Raw genomic sequence first — 17,728 nt, 5'->3', positions numbered from 1 at the left:
CTCACAATCCACTTCATTTTGATGTAACGTGTTGGGGTGCTTGCCATTGATAGCTTTCTACCTCCATTGTATTTCTAATTCCTCTATGGTTTCTGCCCTGATATTCAAGGCCCCATCTGAGAACAAATTTGAGGGCGTGTATTCAAGATCCGCTTGATGGATGGTGCTGTAAAGCGCAACATTTCGTTTACTGTTAAAATAGTCTCGCAACTGTATAACTTGTGACTCACACAGTTTTTTGACATCTGCAACGCCCCAACCACCTAAATTTCGTGGTAGAACTACCCTTTCAATCGCTGAATTTCTGTGGTGCATTCGATGTTTCGCTATTTCTACGCGAACAATTCTGTTTAACTTTTCAAGGTCGGTGTTAGACCGTTTTATGAGCCCAAAGGAGTGCGTGAGGACAGGTATGGTCGCCCTGATTTTGTTTGCCGAGTTGAGAAGACTCTTCATAATTAATCTGAGTCTCGTAGTGAAAGCAGCCGTTAGGCTTGTCTTAACTATCGTATGTTGAATACACTTAGATTCAAGAATACCCAGATATTTATATGATTCGCCCGCAGCTATTGCCTCGATGTCATTTTAGAACTCGTTCTCTAACTCTGCGGTCCATAATTCCCCTCTGATTAAATGCACTGTTCTACATTTATCTAGTCCGAACTCCATGTGGATAACATTGGAAAACTGCTTTGTGACTTCGATCAATTGCTGCAAGTTTCTGGCCTGAACTAGCGTACAACTTCAGGTCATCCATGTAAAGAATATGGGTCACTTGATGACCATCCTCATTATCATAAATCGTATTCATCTAGTTATCCTTGGTTGTCCATGATCAAAATACTTGATGCTTGTACCCCAGAGCCTCATCGCATGGCTTAGAAAGTCAGTAATGCGTGGGCAGATTTTGTAAAGTATTAAGTAATTTTGTAAAGTCTTTTGTAAGACTTCAAACAAATAGTCATGCGGCACGGAAGGAAACGCTTGCTTGTAGTCAATGTATGCCATGTGTAAGTTCCTTTAATGCTTACAAGCTTGAGTCATGGCAACAGCGTCTATAGTAACTAAACCTTTACAGCCTCGTGAGTTTTTACAACATCTTTTTTGTTCTTCTGTAAGAATGTCATTCTCGTCGCAATGAGAATATACCTTATATGCAATGATAGCTGTAAGACATTTATAAATTGTTGGAAGACGGGCTTTGGGTCGAAAGTCAGATGGATTTTTAGAGTCTCGTTTTTTTGTTATTATATACGTAGTACCTTGGAGCAGATCTCGGTGTCCAATGATCTTCTGAAAACACCTAGCCAATGCAAGATGCACACTCTTCAGGTACTTGTACCAGAAGTTGTGCACCATGTCCGGACCTGGAGATTTCCAATTTCTTGCCCTTTCCAAGACCGCTGAAACATCTAAAGCTGTGATGTTTGTCAGATGCACTTCAAGGCTATTGCTTGCCCTTGCTTCTTCCAGTTTGAACCACGCAGTGTCCAAATTGCATCTGTTCATTTTTCCACAAACACCCGACCAGTAGTTTATCATATCTTCCAATTGAGGGATGTTCGGTACCTTAGTGGTTATTTGGCTTTACTCTCAGTTCCCGATAGAACTTTCTTTCATCTGTATGAAAGTTTTGATTTTGTTACCTTCGTGCATTACTAAAATTTCATCCAATATTGCTGGTGTTAATGTCTCGATGTGCCGAGGGTGAATGATTTTAGTAACATGGTTCATCAGCTTTCTGTTTCTATTTCCTTTTTTATATTGAGTTAATCGACCCAATTTGCACTTTACTTTGCTGACATCCATATCCAACCTGATCTTCCATGGTGGATCTCGATCCCTTGCTGGGACAAAAACGGCATTTGCAGGCCTAGTTTTCCGGCCCAACGTTTTAACGGTTGCCACAGCTGCACAGTATACAAGAGTTTGCACCTCTAACGCATTTTGTGCTACGTTCAAATACGTAGGTAAAACCTTACTGTCGAGATGTGCTATTAGTGTACGCAGATGATTTGTGATGTTCATTTTGGGCAGAAAATGCCTCAGTGTTGGTTCCACATATCTGAACTCTAGTAAAGCATGACCAAAATTCCCTTTCAGGTGCTGTAGTTCTTCTGAGACTTCCCTATCTACATCATCGTTAGTAATATCCGGATGTGGTTCAAATGGATCCGGTGCATAATGTTCATTATCCCTAGCACCTATGCCTTCAGCATCAATCAAGTCTTCGTTATCCACATCTTCCAAGGCGAGCTCATCAATAGGAAGCTGCCGTTTCACTTCCATTTTGATAGCAGCTACTTCAACAGCCGAAAGCAGTCTGTTTACAGATATTGAGCGTTTTTGATCTGCCAGATTCTGCTTATTTATTTTTGTGGCTAGCTCTGGGTATTTAAGTAAGAAGAGTCTATGATGTTCTCTCCTCACACTTTCCCACATTTCTCTGCCAAAAAATAAAGGCACAAAACATCTCTGTTTATATGGTATGTTCATTTTCGTCGCTTTTTTGGTTGCTAAACCTCTGCTTCTGCCTCTGCTTGTATAAGGTCATCCACCTCTGGAGGATGTGGTGGTGTTGGATCATCAATAGGTTGAGGAAGAACATCAATTGCTCCTGCTTGACCGTTTGTCGCGGCTTTCTCTAACTGATGTTCATTGCCGTCGTTTTTCGACGGCAAATCAACCTGTTGTTTAATCTCCATTGCTCGGTCTTCTGTAACATGTAGATTAGTCCTGATGTCTTTCACCTTAGCGATAAGATCTCTTAGTGCGACCTTTTGTATATTAGGATACTTTGCAGCAAATTTTGTTCTTAAATTGTATCCTTTTTCTTTGTTTCTTTCAAACTTCGCACTTCCATAATAGAGACAAACCAATTCCTCTTTCATTGTTGTATCCCAATTGATGCTGTCCCACGATATTTCTGTCGAGGTCGTTGGCTGCAAACAGCTGGTGCTAGCCAAAGCATCCTCAGCAGGCACAGTTGATATTCCACTGCTTACCGTTGGTCGATACAGATTATGTGTTCAGCCCAGATAAACACTCAGCTCTAAGTGCGTTAACTGCATCAGGTTACGTCATTCGTCAGAATTGAACTGGAATTATTTATGATTCCCTGCCTTTTTACGTTTCAATACAAACCGACGTAAGTCATGCCCAAGACGATAAATCATCACAATAAATCCTTTACCTCTACTGTATAACTGTATATGCGAGAATTTTGATACGTGTAGCGTCATGTGTGTGCATATCATTCGTTTGATTACATGTACTCCAGAGAAAATTCATCCGATACAGATACATGTCATTGTGCCACAACTGTAGGTCTAAGAAACGACATAAGTATATATGACATCTGCTTACAGCCAAATTAGCTACGGTCGCCCTTAGAGAGCAAATTACAATAAAAGGATCTCGTTAAAATCCCTTTTACCAACTCATCAAAACACAAAACGTTCATAAAAAGATGCATTTTCTTTGTATGAATGGTGCATGATTTTCGGCAATATTTTGGGGTTGATGAATTATATTTGGTCTAACGTGATCAACAAATGATAAGACACAGTCAGCACTTTTACACCTTACAAATTATCATGATATGCACCCGAGTCAAGAATTAATTGATAATATTAACAAAAATGTTATGTTCAGATTATCTTTTGAGTTTTTATTATTGATTGACTTTTCACTTCTTCTCCTATTCGTCTCACAATAAAATTTGGAGAAGCGATTTAATTTTGGTGTTAAATTCCATCGCAAAAGTTAACAACTTGCAAAATGATTGGAAATTTTGTAAAATAGCGTAATATTGTGAAATACTCAAAGCTTTTAATATAAAAAATGATTAAAAATGATTAAAAAAATATAAGTTTAAGATGCAACCGCGTAAAGTCTTCGGAAGTCACTTCAAGTATACTGAAATACCTCTCAATATCCTTACATACTTTGAAATATACAGTATTTGTCAAGATTCTGGATTATCACGAAATATATGAAATATCCTAAAGTACCTTGAAGTACGTGGATTATCCTGACGTATATATCTGAAGTATCTTGAAGTGTATACATTAATATATTCTGAATTACCTTCAAATATCCTGAAGTACTATCTTGAAGTATCTTGAAGTACGTGAAATATCCTAAAGTATCTTTAAATATCATGAAATATCTTTAAATATCAGGAACTATCCTCAAATATCATGAAGTATATTCAAACATCCACAAGTATCTTGAAGTACGCGGATTATCCTGAAGTATGTGAAGTATCTTTAGGTGTGTGAATTATCATGATGTACATTGACGGATTCTGAAATACTTTAAAATATCCTGAGGTATCTTGAAGTATTTTGAAGAATGTGAAATATCCTAAAGTATCTTTAAATATCAGGAACTATCTTCAAATATCATGAAGTATATTCAAACATCCTCAAGTATCTTGAAGTACGTGGATTATCCTGAATTATGTGAAGTATCTTTAGGTGTGTGAATTATCATGAAGTACATTGAAAGATTCTGAAATACTTCTAAATATTCTGAGGTATCTTGAAGTATTTTGAAGTATGTGAAATATCCTTAAGTAGCTTCAAAGATAATCAGGTATCTAGAAATATCAGGAACTTCCTTAAAATATCCTGAAGTACAGTGGGATATCCTGAAATATCTTAATGTATCTTGAAGTACGTGACATATCCTTAAGTAGCTTCAAATATCATGAAATATCATACCCCTCGTGGGGGGCGGGAAGGCACCCCTGTGACTGTTCACATAAATAATTTTGGTCGAACCCCGACCCCTTTCCAACTTCTCGTGGATAGGGGGAGGCACCCCTCATATTGTTCACAAAAATAATTTTGGTCGAACATTGGCCCTTTTCCAACGTCTCATGGGGTATAGAAGGCACTTCTGTGACCGTTCACAGAAATAACATTTTCCAAAGATTTTGAGTGTGGGAAACAAAGTAGCAAGATGGCCGATATTGAGGATCGAACAGTAGCATTAAAAAAATCGGAAAAACTGTAATTTTTTAATATTTTCTTCCCGCAGTCTACGGTTTATCCTTAAAATATGTTTTTTACCTTACCGACTTTGCATACACAACCTTTTTCTATAATCCTTTGCAAATTTACAAACAACATTAAATATTGAAACATTTTCGATTAAAAATTAAGAGTTTTGTTTCCTTTCTTCGAGTCAATTCGTTTACGAAGTCTACTAACAATGTTTATCAGATGACTCTTTTCTATGTTGTTTTGCAAATTTACAAGAACTAATAATTATTTAAACAAAAATTATTTCTTGAAAAAAAAGATCCTACTCCATCTTCACTCCATTGGGAATCGAACCATCGATTTTGTGATCGATATTGTGTAGATTTTCTGCCTTCATGGTTTGGAGCGTTGATCTACTGTCGGTAAGGTACAATTTCTGATTATATAGCAGATCAATTAAAAAAATAATTACTTGTATGATTAGCACCTAGCTAAAAATTAGCGTTATTTTCTTGAATTAAGAGTTCTTATTCTGATCCCTCTAATAGCTTAATTGGAAAAGCACCTGACCGGAAATCAGAAGTTTTGTGGTTCGATTCCCAATGGAGTGAAGATGGAGTAGGATCTTTTTTCAAGAAATAATTTTAATTTTAAAATATTATTTTCCATCTAGTCTTATGAAGACTTTAAGCATTTTCTGTTATTGAAGATTCTTAACTTGATCGCTATTGTGTAGATTTTCTGCCTTCATGGTTTGGAGGGTTGATCTACTGTCTGTAAGGTACAATGTCTGATGATATAGCAGATAAATTAAAAAGATTTAAAAGAATTACTTGTACCATTAACACCTAGCTAAAAATCAGCGTTATGTTCTTGAATTAAGAGTTCTTATTCTGATCCCTCTAATAGCTTAAGTGGAAAAGCACCTGACCGGAAATCAGAAGTTTTGTAGTTCGATTCCCAATGGAGTGAAGATGGAGTAGGATCTTTTTTTCAAGAAATAATTTTAATTTAAAAATATTATTTTCTATCTAGTCTTATTAAGACGTTAAGAATTTTCTGTCATTGAAGATTGCTGTGGGTGCGTTCTAGGGCACCGTTGCTTTGAGGATGAAAGGCTGCTGTTCTTACGTGTTGAATTCTAAAAAGGTTCTCAAAATTTTGCATCAACTCGGATACTAGGTTCTGACCTTGAAAAGTTAAGATGTGCTTGGGGGATCCAAATATATAAATAAAGTGATCGAATAAGTGTTCGATTATGGTTTCTGATAGTGTGTCTTTTAAAGGAATTAGTACCAGATATTTCGTAAGCATATCCTGAATCGATAGGATGTACTCGTTAGCCTGGGAGGTAACAGGTAGTGGACCGAATAAATCCATTACGATCTTATCATTGGATTCTACTAGAGTATCTGGTATAATTGCTTCAGAGCGTCTTCTGATTCTATTCAGTTTTTGCGTTTGACATGTGTGACATTTTTTTATATAATCTATTATGTCATTTTCCATGTTGGTCCAGATTCCTAATTCTCTAGCTCTTTGAATAGATTTATTCTCTCCAAAATGTTGAGCCATCAGAGACCCGTGACTTTCTTTGATTATTTGATTCCGTTCCTCTTGTGTTAGCTGAGTTGCAGCATTGTAGCATGTGTGGATTTTTAATTGAGGATCAGTAGGTCTTTTGGATACTGAGGGAGGTTCTATTGGTAGTTCTGGTGTTGGAGTTTCAATAATCGTGACCGTAAGAGTACAGGTTGGGCTTTCTGGATTTCTTATTGAGCTTTCATCAGGTGGTTCTGGTGTATTTATATCACGCTCTCGGGGTGCATCCAGGATTTCAATATCAGGTAACTGTGCTTCTAGATCGATGTTTTTTTCCATTACCTGTTCATTTGTTAAATTTTCATAGATTGGTTCCATCCGCGATAATGCATCACCGGCTGTATTTTTGGATTCTTTCTTATATACAACTCTGTATTTATATTCTTCCAGTTTGAGTTTCCAGCGCATCAGTCTCGATGAGGGATCTTTGACGTTAAATAGCCAAGTGAGGGCTTGGTGATCAGTAACTATCTGAAATTCGCGTCCCAAAAGGTACTGTCGGAGTCTTTTTACTGCCCAAACTATTGCGAGCATCTCTTTTTCAGTGGTGGTGTAGTTTAACTCTGAGCTGTTAAGTGCTCGAGAGATATAGCAACATGGGTGACCATCTTGAGATAAGATGGCTCCTAGACCGACATTTGAGGCATCTGTAGTTAAAATGAATTCCTTTTCAAAATCTGGATATCCCAAAACGGGGGCACTGCATAAGGCATTTTTTAATTTTTCAAATGCTTCCTGACATTCTGAGGTCCAGGCAAAGGCTTTTAATTTTTTAGTGAGTTCTGTGAGTGGTTTAGCGGTAGTTGAATAGTTTTTGATAAATTTTCGATAATACCCTGAAAGTCCTAAAAATGACTTGACCTCTGTAGCATTCTTTGGGATTCTAAAATTTGCTACTGCTTGTAATTTCGCAGGGTTTGTTTTAACTCCGTTCTCTGTCATTACGTGACCTAGATACTCTAATTCGGGTTTCAAGAACTTACACTGATCAGGTTGAAGTTTGAGACCGGTCTGGCGTAGTCTTTCGAATAGAGTGACCAGATTCTGGTTGTGCTCCTCTATCGTGAAACCAAATACAACAATATCATCTAAATAGACCATGCATATCCTCCCATTCAATCCTCTCAAAGCGTTGTCCATCATCCTCTGGAATGTTTCTGGGGCATTCTCAAGACCGAATGGCATTCTTGCAAACTCAAAATGCCCTTTAGGTGTTGAAAACGCAGTGAATTTTTTTTAACCTTCCTCCATGGGAATCTGATGAAATTCAGCACGAAGGTCAAATGCGGAGAAAAATTTGGCATTTCCTAAATGATCTAAAATGTCTTCGATCATTGGGAATGGATATGCATCGTGATCCGTGATTTCATTGATCTTCCGAAAGTCCACTACAACTCTCCACTTTTTCAGGCCCGATGCGACGAATTTCTTTAAGACCACCCCACAATAGTGAATTATAGGGTGATTCTGACTTTCGGATTATCTTTTTAGTCAACATCTCGTTAACTTGAGCCTCGATTTCTTTTTTGTGACATTCTGGAGGTTTATAGGAGCGATTATTGACAATCTTGTCTTGTGTGAGAACTATTTTATGTTTAGTTAATTGTGAGCTTGGTAATGGGTCACCTGGTAATGAAAAGATGTCGTTATATGAGTTGATGATTTTTGTGATATTTTCCATGAGGTCTTGTTCAATGTGGTTCAAGCGAGTGTTTTCCATGAGTAATTTTAAAATTTCGGATAGCTCACTCTGAGTTATATAATAAACCTTTTCTTCAGGGGTTTCCATTTTAATGTACTCATATTTTATTTCGTTCATTTCTATTTTCTTGAATTCTGAAGAGTCATTGTATATAGGTATAGTTCGTGTTTGGTCGTGTATTTGAAGTATTGAATCTGGAAGGTGGGGGTTATCAAAGATTATTACCTGAGCATCGTCTTTGTTACCGGAATTCGAACCAATCTAGTTTGATTTGGAGGTATGGATATTCCGTCATCGAATAATTCATGTTCATGCGAATTTAGGTTCAATGTTTTATTCGACAAACTATATGCGTATTGTCGCATAAATCGCAATCCTAATATGCCGTCCTCCGGCATTGGGAAAATATCAGGGACCACATGAAATATATGAGACTGACTGAGATACTCTATTGTGATTTTATGTTCGGATGTTTGTTTGTCATTACCCATTCTGAATTCTTTTTTAAAAGGCACTTTAGGAATAAGCTGCGGCACATGAGATTCATTAATTATGTTTATTGACGATCCTGAGTCCACGAGGAGTCGTGTGTCGCTTCTGAATCCGCGGGGTCGATTGGGACTGATTGTAGTCGTCCAGACACGTGAGTGACTCGGTCGACGCGTCCTCGAGATTTTCGGACTCTTCGAAATGTTGCTCGGTCTCTGAATTGGGTTCGATGGTGTTGACTCTTTGGGGAGGGCGTGTCTGATTTTCGGTAAACTGAAAATTCCGTGGTTTTCGGTAGCATTGATTTTCTGTATGACCCGTTTTTTTTTGCAAAGGTTTCAATGCAGTTGCATGCGCTGACTTAAAGGCATAGTTTGGTTTAGTGGATTTTGTGAAGCTGGTCTGGGATTGTGTAAATTATGATTGATGGGACGAGTGACGGTAGGTGTAAACCGCGGTGTCATCTTAGGTACGGTGTTCGATCGCGAACGGTTTTTTTCGCGGTACCAGACTTCTGCCTCTAAGGCTTCTTGTTGGGCTTTATTAATAGTGAGTGGTTTTAGAGGTCTTACTTGTGACCCTATTTCATCCCGAAGGTTCATGATATATTTCTTTATTGAAGCTTTTTCTTCTATTTGTAGGGCAATTTTCCGAGCTGTTTTTTTTTCGATGCTCGGCTTGAACGGCATAATTTAATTCATTGAGAGCTTGTCTGAATCTTTGATTGTACATTTGTAACATATCATTATTTTTTCAACAATTCTCTAATTTTCCTCGACATAACTCTACAGATACTCCCACGCTTAAATTTTGTTTTAATACATCATAAAGATCATCGTAGTTAATAATTGTCGCGTATTTAATTGCGCGCTTAGCGTTACCGACGATCCGTTCCGTGACTATAAAATCTAGTAATAGTTCCGGCTGAGAACACCTGGCTTTAGCGCGTTTAACTGACCGTATAAAATCTTGCACCCCCACATCGTCTTGTCCATTGAGAATCTCGATTGTGCGGACAAGTTCTTTAGCAGCAACTGATACAATGCCAGTGGGACCTTGGGGCTGTGTTTGTGACGAGGAGGTCACGTGAGTGGTCAATTTTTTTAGCGTAACAGGTATATCCCTCTCATCACCCGAGTCTTCCGAATCGCTACTCTCATTGTTCGTAAAACTTTCCCTTTTCGTATGGCCGTTTTTCTCGATGGAATTTTTCTCGGTATCGTCATTTTCGGTGAGCAATGCGTTACCTTGTCGAGCCAATATTTAAATTTCCTCAACCCTTTTCGCGTTTTCATCATTTAGGACCCTTAAATTATTCTTCAAGGATCTTTGATTCTCTTCCAGAAGAGTCAACTTCTGCAAGACGTTTTGAAGGGTTTGATTTATTTCGGAAAGATTAGTTTCGGAATTTGAGGTGGTGGACATTGTAAGGTTAGTTTCTAAGTTTTGCCCTGCTAAATGTTTTAGATGCGACGTGAGAGCCAGTTTAATTAATTATGCTAACGAGATAGTATTTCGCGACATCTAAATCGTCCAGAATTGTCGAAAATGTTTGAAATGCTAGGCCTCAAGGTGACGTCCTGCCTGGGCGCTGGCTCGTGAGCTGCGTTTCCAACGGTGTCAGCTTGGCTGAGTGACGTCTCTCCTTCTCTAGGACCTTATCCCTACAGAGTTACTATCAAGCCTACTTAATTCAGCCTGGTTACGTATTCCCTGGTGATTCCCAGTGAAATTCCTTCACCGTATGATGGATGCACTATTTAGTCCGTAGACTGATTTCACAACAATGCACTTTCACAAAACTGCACTTGATAATGCTTTCTGGATGCACTATTTAGTCCGTAGACTGATTTCACAGCAATGCACTTTCACAAAACTGCACTTTCACAAAACTACACTTAATAATGCTTTCCAGTTTCTTTTTTTTCGAAGATCCGTCGAGTTTGACTCCGTAGAGTCGTTTCGAAGGATCCTGGCAGGATCAATATTTAATTGAGACCAATGGACCAATGAAAAGAGAAATTAAGAAAGTAGGTCTAAAAAAAGTGTAAGGACACTCCTCCACTAAGGCATGAGAACCTACATGCGCGCTTGCAGGTTCTTCTGTCGGAGAACAGACTACAGATTAATTTACGACACTGGGGGGTAGTGGGCTTTACGTTTTTTACTGCTTTTCTGTTTGTTTAGCGACCTCAGTTTGAATGAACTTATTCCAACAGTGATCTTTTGTCCATAGGCAGGTCAAAGTAAGGAAATTTAAAAAAAATTTATTTATAAAAAAATTAATAATAAGAAAACATAAGTGCCAGCAGTAAAACGCCTAGATCCGGTATTTTAAATCATATTATTTTTAAAAGGAAGAATACTTATTTCCAAAATTTCCCTAATTCAGTTTCAGCATTTTTTCGGCACTTCAGCAAATGTAATTTTCTGTTTTTGTCCCTGTTCAAAACTTCAAAATTTAGATTTAAAAACAAATTTCTGACTGACTCCATGAAAATAATTCATATTCTGGATCTTATGGTATGTGTTAAAATATTGTTTTTAATTCACTTTCCTGAACAAAGTGGTTGCGCAATAAAAACATTATTATGTTGCTTAATGAGTTCACAAATTAAGCTAGGAATGATACTATTCATACTTTTGGAATGGGTGTTTAAAATTATTTAAGGATGGTTTTGAAAAATGCAAAGTTTGAGAAATAAACTAAATTTATCATGTTAGTTAACAAGCTTTGAAATGTGGTTAAATTTTAGATTCTGGAATTTCCCAAGTTAAGAAATGGATTACAGCAATAAATTAAAGCTAACAAAGGAGACTTGAGTAAAATATACTGTCAAATTTTTCATATATACATACATCATGCATAAATAGTGTAACGCAGTTTTTCTTCAAATTCATGTTCGGGGGGTTCCAAATAATACCAAAATGCAGGGAGCCGGCTTCGGATAGTGTGTGTTTGCCCGGGGGTAAGGGTGGGGGTAAGCGCACTCTACGACGTTATCTCTTACAAATTAATCAGTTAATTTGCAACTTTTTGCTAAATAACATGTACAATGCGCGTTTTGTGAAGATTTGGACTCAATATTAGAATTTCAAAAAGGCAGCAATAGAAAATGGGAAAAAAACATATGTAACAAAATGAAGCTATACTAATAACGTTACCCCCTCCCCCCGCATCAAATATGACCCAAAAATAAAAAAACTTACATATTTGCGTATTATTGTTCATTTTTAGCACTTTATGTCATCTATTTCCATATAAATAATTACTAATAATGAAGTATAATATTTATAATGACTTTTTAAACAATTTTTAATTGTTCAAATAAATTTAACTTATTTGAACAATTATTTTTTGTCAAAAAATGTAAAAATAATGTTATTTTCTAACTGAAATATAATAGTTGGTAATTGTATCGAGTAGTAAATTTAAGAAAATGTAATTATTTGAACAATTAATTATTGTTTATTCACAAAATTTATAATAACTGAGCCCAAGAGGTCTATTTTTTTAAAATTACAATCCTATGTTACTTTTCGTTGAATAATTACATATTTTTGATATATTTCTTCAAATGTTTAACAAATCTCTATTTGTTTACACAGTTTTTATTTGTTAAAGCAGATTTTTTCTATAACCTTAAAAAATGAAATAAAATAGAATACAAACAATTATTTTTCTGACTGCATAATGTATAGAAAGAAATCATTCACGATTTTTTAATTGTATAAACAAATAAAGTTGACTTACACAATTCATTTTCTAAAAATATTTTTAAAATCGTATTTTCTAATTTAAACATAATATTGAATGATTTGGAGTAGTAGTAAATTCTGATAAAAGCTTTATGTTGTTTTTCAAACAGTTTTTATTCGTTCAAGCAGTTTTCCATTTAAAAATGTGGATCAATAATATAAAATATAGCACTTGCACTTATGTTCGTTAATATATATCCAAATATATTTTGTCTATCTCCTAGTATGTCAGCTCGATATTCATAAAAGAATTTCAAATGCTATAATGCCCTCACAGCAATAGGATATACCGGGATATCCCATTTGATCCCATTTATCTTCCAGGTTAACCCAAGGTCCCAGAGATAACTCTTCGAATAACCCGTAAGGTGGAAATTTGTATCCCCCGGGGATAACCCCAGGATATCCCTGGGACGTTTCCGGGATATTCAAATGTCCCAAGTAGAATATAAATTAATTTTCTATATCCTGATTGGGACATTTGAATATCCCGTAAACGTCCCAGTGATATCCTGCGATTACCCCTGGGGTATCCTAATTTCCACCTTGCGGGATATCCGACGGGTTATCCCGGAGATATCCTTGTGACAACCTGGAAGATAAATGGGATCAATTGGGATATCCCGGCATATCCTATTTCTGTGAGGGTTCTAATTCAAATCGTTTAAAATTCAATAATTTTATTTCGATTTCAATAAATTTCATCGTTTATAAATAACCAATTATTTAGATTGTCAATTATATATTTAAAAATTCAATGATCTCAATATCAATTGGAAAGTAATGTCTTGCTATTTCATTTTAAAATATTTAAAGGTTGACAAACTTCATATTAAATGCCTTCATAGTGATTTTTAATTAAATATTTTTTCAAATAATTATTCATACGTTTTTGGTTTTTATTTTAATCAGTTTAAAATGTAATGATTTTAGATTAAAATATTCGAAATATTTTTGTTTCAATTATGAACGCAAAAAACTGTTTGCTTCCTTAAATTCTTAAAAATCGTAGGTATTAAACGGAAAGACTTGCCCATACAATACATTAAAACAATGAAAAATGAAGAGAATTAGTTCAAAAGGATATCCCAAAAACAATGTTCATTTTCTGAATTACGAGTTTTCATGGTAAACGATAAATTTTCAATTTTGCCGAAAAGTATAATTAAAAATTTTTTAATTTGTTGATACTTGTACGATGAAATTTACTTAACCCTTCGAGTACATACCTATTTTTTCAAACATTTCCTACACACTGGGTCAAAATGACCCTCTTCACTTTTTGGTTGTCTATAACTTCGTAATTACTAAACCTTCTAACTAACCAAAATTAAGAGGTATACTTGCACAAATCTTAAAAACAGTTTCGGCACTTTTTTACTAACAAATTTTTATAATAGATGAAAACGAAAAATCAAATTTTGATTAAATTCGACGTTAAGTACACACATGGGTCACCTTGACCCTTCTTCGATTTTAATTGCTTCTCAATCCGTCCTCTCAATTTTAATTTTCTATTTTTGAAAACTTAAATCGGAAAATATTCCATTTTTAAAGGTTTTAAATTGCATGCTCGGGAGACTTCCAACAGAATGATCGTTGAATGTTATTTTCTATTACATTTTTTGACGAAAATATTATTGTCTAGTGTCTAGTCCGGATAACACTAACTATTTTATAAAGCCGATACCATGCATTTTTGAGGAAAAAGTAACGTGCTTTCATTCTTTATTTCAACAAAAACCTGACGTTTTTACGCGAAACATTTCTTTTTTAATGTATGACAGTGAGCATCGAGTTGGTTTTCAGAATATCAATATACTGTCATCAGCGTTAGCGATTTGGCACCCGTTTTGGAACAAAAACTCAAACTCAAACCTTTCCATTCCCAGTGGACACAAAAATATGAAAATCCCAAGAACGTCCTCGGGACGTTCCTGAGACGTCCTATATCAAGCCAATCAACGTCTCTAAGACGTCCAATGTCCTAAAGATGACCTAAAGACGTTTTAAAGACATGGACGTTTTCAGGACATCTTTTATACTGACATTAAACGTTTCAAGAACATCCCTAGGATAACCAAAAGACATGTTATAAACAGCGGCGGATTTATGTTCAACTGGCCCTTGGGCACGAACGAATGTGGGGGCCTTTTGTAAGGAATTCAAAAGCCTATTCGATAATATATTTCATGTATTTCTGATTTCTAACTTTTTTCATATACAAAAAATGATACATTGCTTGGATAAATAAATAATACTAATATAATACTAATAACAATAATGATAAATAATTACTGGAAATTCTCGTTTACACTATACTCAAAAATTAGATGTAAGCTCCTTACATGTGCACTTTTCACTTAGTAACCACTAAATGATGTTCATTTTTTATGTTCATATGTTGTGACTCGTAAAAACAAAAGCCGAACGTCGAAGCGAGCAATTCTGCTTATCTTAAAAAATGTAAACATTGTTCTGGCCGCACTCTGCACCGGTATAGGTGCTCGTTCAGAAATTCGAAGAAAAAATATCGATTGAGTGAGAGCGGTACTGACAATTCTCTAATCAACTGTAAATCTTTTTGTATTGGAAAACTCTACTTTTTTAGTTGTTTTTTATTACCCAATTATGCATAAATATAGTTGAAAAATTATCGGTCAAGTTCAATATTACATTTTCTCAAGGAGTTGTATTATTTAAATGATCAATATGAAGATCAAATTCTTTGACTTTTCGTGAAGGTGCAAAAGAAAAAAGAATGGGTTATTTAATTTCTGGGGGCTCCCGGGCACGTTCGCAAAGTGCCCTTATTTAAATCCGCCACTGGTTATAAAACAGCCCTGTCCACAGAGGGGAGTTCGACTCAATCCACAGATGTTTGAATTCTACTATGAGTCTCTCTACTCAGCTCCGGCTGTGTTCGGTTTCTGAAATGGATGGGAGGTATCCAGTGCTGTAGGTACATAGTACCTAGAAAGGTGTCTTAGGGCTACTGAATTTAAAATAAAATGAAGTAATTTGGAATTTAGTTAATTAATATATTAGCAGTCAAAGAATGCATAAGTCTTACAAATGGGGAAAGTAGATAATATTTTTTGTAAGAGAATCCATATTTCCCATTTAAAAATTTAACTACTTGGGTAGAAATTGTTCTAATTTATTGAAAATCGATTAAAAATGCATTGTTTTGTTAGTTGTTAAATCAATTTTAGTCTCTAAATTTTACTATTCAATTTTTATTTAAACACTGGCGTATTTCAAAAACTAATCTTCTTTTCTCGTAAAACTTTCATCATTTGAGTTTAAAATTCGGATTTTTTGGTAGAAACTCGATTTTCTTGGTTAAAAAATCGTCTGATTTGTTAATAATTTAAATGTTTTCTTAATAATAAATAAGAGAATAATATATGAACTATTCATATCTTGAAATTGTTGCAATATTGATAAAATCATATTTCTATCGAAAAAAGATATAATGTTTCAAGCTCAGGATATCAGCAAACATTTCTCTTTCGTTCGAGTTGCATCTTACATTTACAGCATTAAAATAAAAATATTGCATTTAAAATTAGTCGCCCTAAACCTAAAGCACCTACTTCAAAACTTATTTGGGGTACTGAATTCTGCAATGTGCGTCACGTGGTACGCGCCACGAACAACCATGAAGCCTTTCCGGGAGCGAGTGGAGGTTGGTGATGGGATTAAGGTCCCAAATCGCTTTTCGTGTCGTTATGACGATTCCCATGGCTAAAAGATGTGGTGTTTGAGTTGAACTCCCCTCTCTGGACAGGTCTGTTCTACGTTATCCAGCGTGCCTGTCCAGCTCTCTATGCGGTTTCTTAAGGTGTCCTCTTCGAGGATTTCTCTCTAAATTCTGCAAATGTTATTTTTTTCGAAAGATGGTCAACCCGGGATTGATTTTATTCCGTTTTTTTTATTTTAGTTATTTATTTATCCAACACTCATTTACCAATTACAGGATAACTTATCTTAAGAATCAAGTAACAATGCTAATAATAATAATTTCAGGTCAATTAAAGTAAAAACCATTTGTTGAGAAAAAATAGCAGTATGGCTAGTTATAAGCCGCAATGGGGTATCGTAGATCAGTTAACGACATATGAATGAAATCAAGTGACGCCTTAGAGTTAAATTCTTATTGATCAACACGCATATTTTATATGTAGGCGTTCCACATTATTTTATATGTGTCGTAAGAGCTTCTCAGATCAATTATGCTACAAAAAAATATTAACTAGCTCTCTAATACATACATTACTCATCAGCTGACTAAACTAGAAAATCTTGTTAAGACGTACAGTTCAGCATTAGTAGAAATAATGTTAGTAAACAAATAGACATTTGAGCGGCGGCCTGAAAAGAAAGGCACATAAACTCAATCCGCCGAACAACCACGAAGCCTTTCTGGAAGCGAGTGGAGCTTGGTGGTGGGATTAAGGCTCCAAATCGCTTTTCGTGTCGTTATGACGATTCTCATGGCTAAAACATGTGGTGTTTGAGGCGAACTCCCCTATCTGGACAGGCCTGTTATAAAAGACGTCTTAAGGATGTCTCAAAGACGTCTCTAGGACATCCTTAATTTTTTTTCCCACTGGGTTGTTATAGAATTAGGGCCAGCTGAGAAGAATTAAAATTTGGTAAAATTATAATAAATTAAATTATAATTAACGAAGTCAATTTCCTGATATAATTTTAAGGATAAAAAAAAGTTGATGAAAATCGGTTAATGTTTTCAGTCCCAGTTCAGAGTTCTCGTAATTTTGCATCCACTTAAAGATTTTCTTTATTACTGGAAATATTGTAAAGTTATTATTAACATTAAAATTCATTAGACAAATTTTTCTAAAATTAAAAAAATCCCATCCTCAACCAGTGAGTCACGTCGAGCCCGAAAGTAAAAGGGCTTAATGGTATGTATATGATATACATGTCTTAAATTGAATTATTGTAAGAACATGTTCAAAATAAAAATAAATTTAAATGGGAAATATTTAAAAAATGCACAAGTGTATGCTCCATTAACTTGAAACTTAAGCAAATCCAAACTTCATTTCAAACTAAAAAAATATATTTGCGAAGAATTGTAATGTCGAAACTTTTTTGTACTCAAACCCTTCAAAATTTCTATTGCTTTAAGTAAATTGATTCGTTTAGAAATTTA

Source organism: Belonocnema kinseyi, chromosome 6, assembly GCF_010883055.1.
Source record: "Belonocnema kinseyi isolate 2016_QV_RU_SX_M_011 chromosome 6, B_treatae_v1, whole genome shotgun sequence".
NCBI lineage: Eukaryota > Metazoa > Arthropoda > Insecta > Hymenoptera > Cynipidae > Belonocnema > Belonocnema kinseyi.
This window is presented reverse-complemented; position numbering follows the sequence as displayed.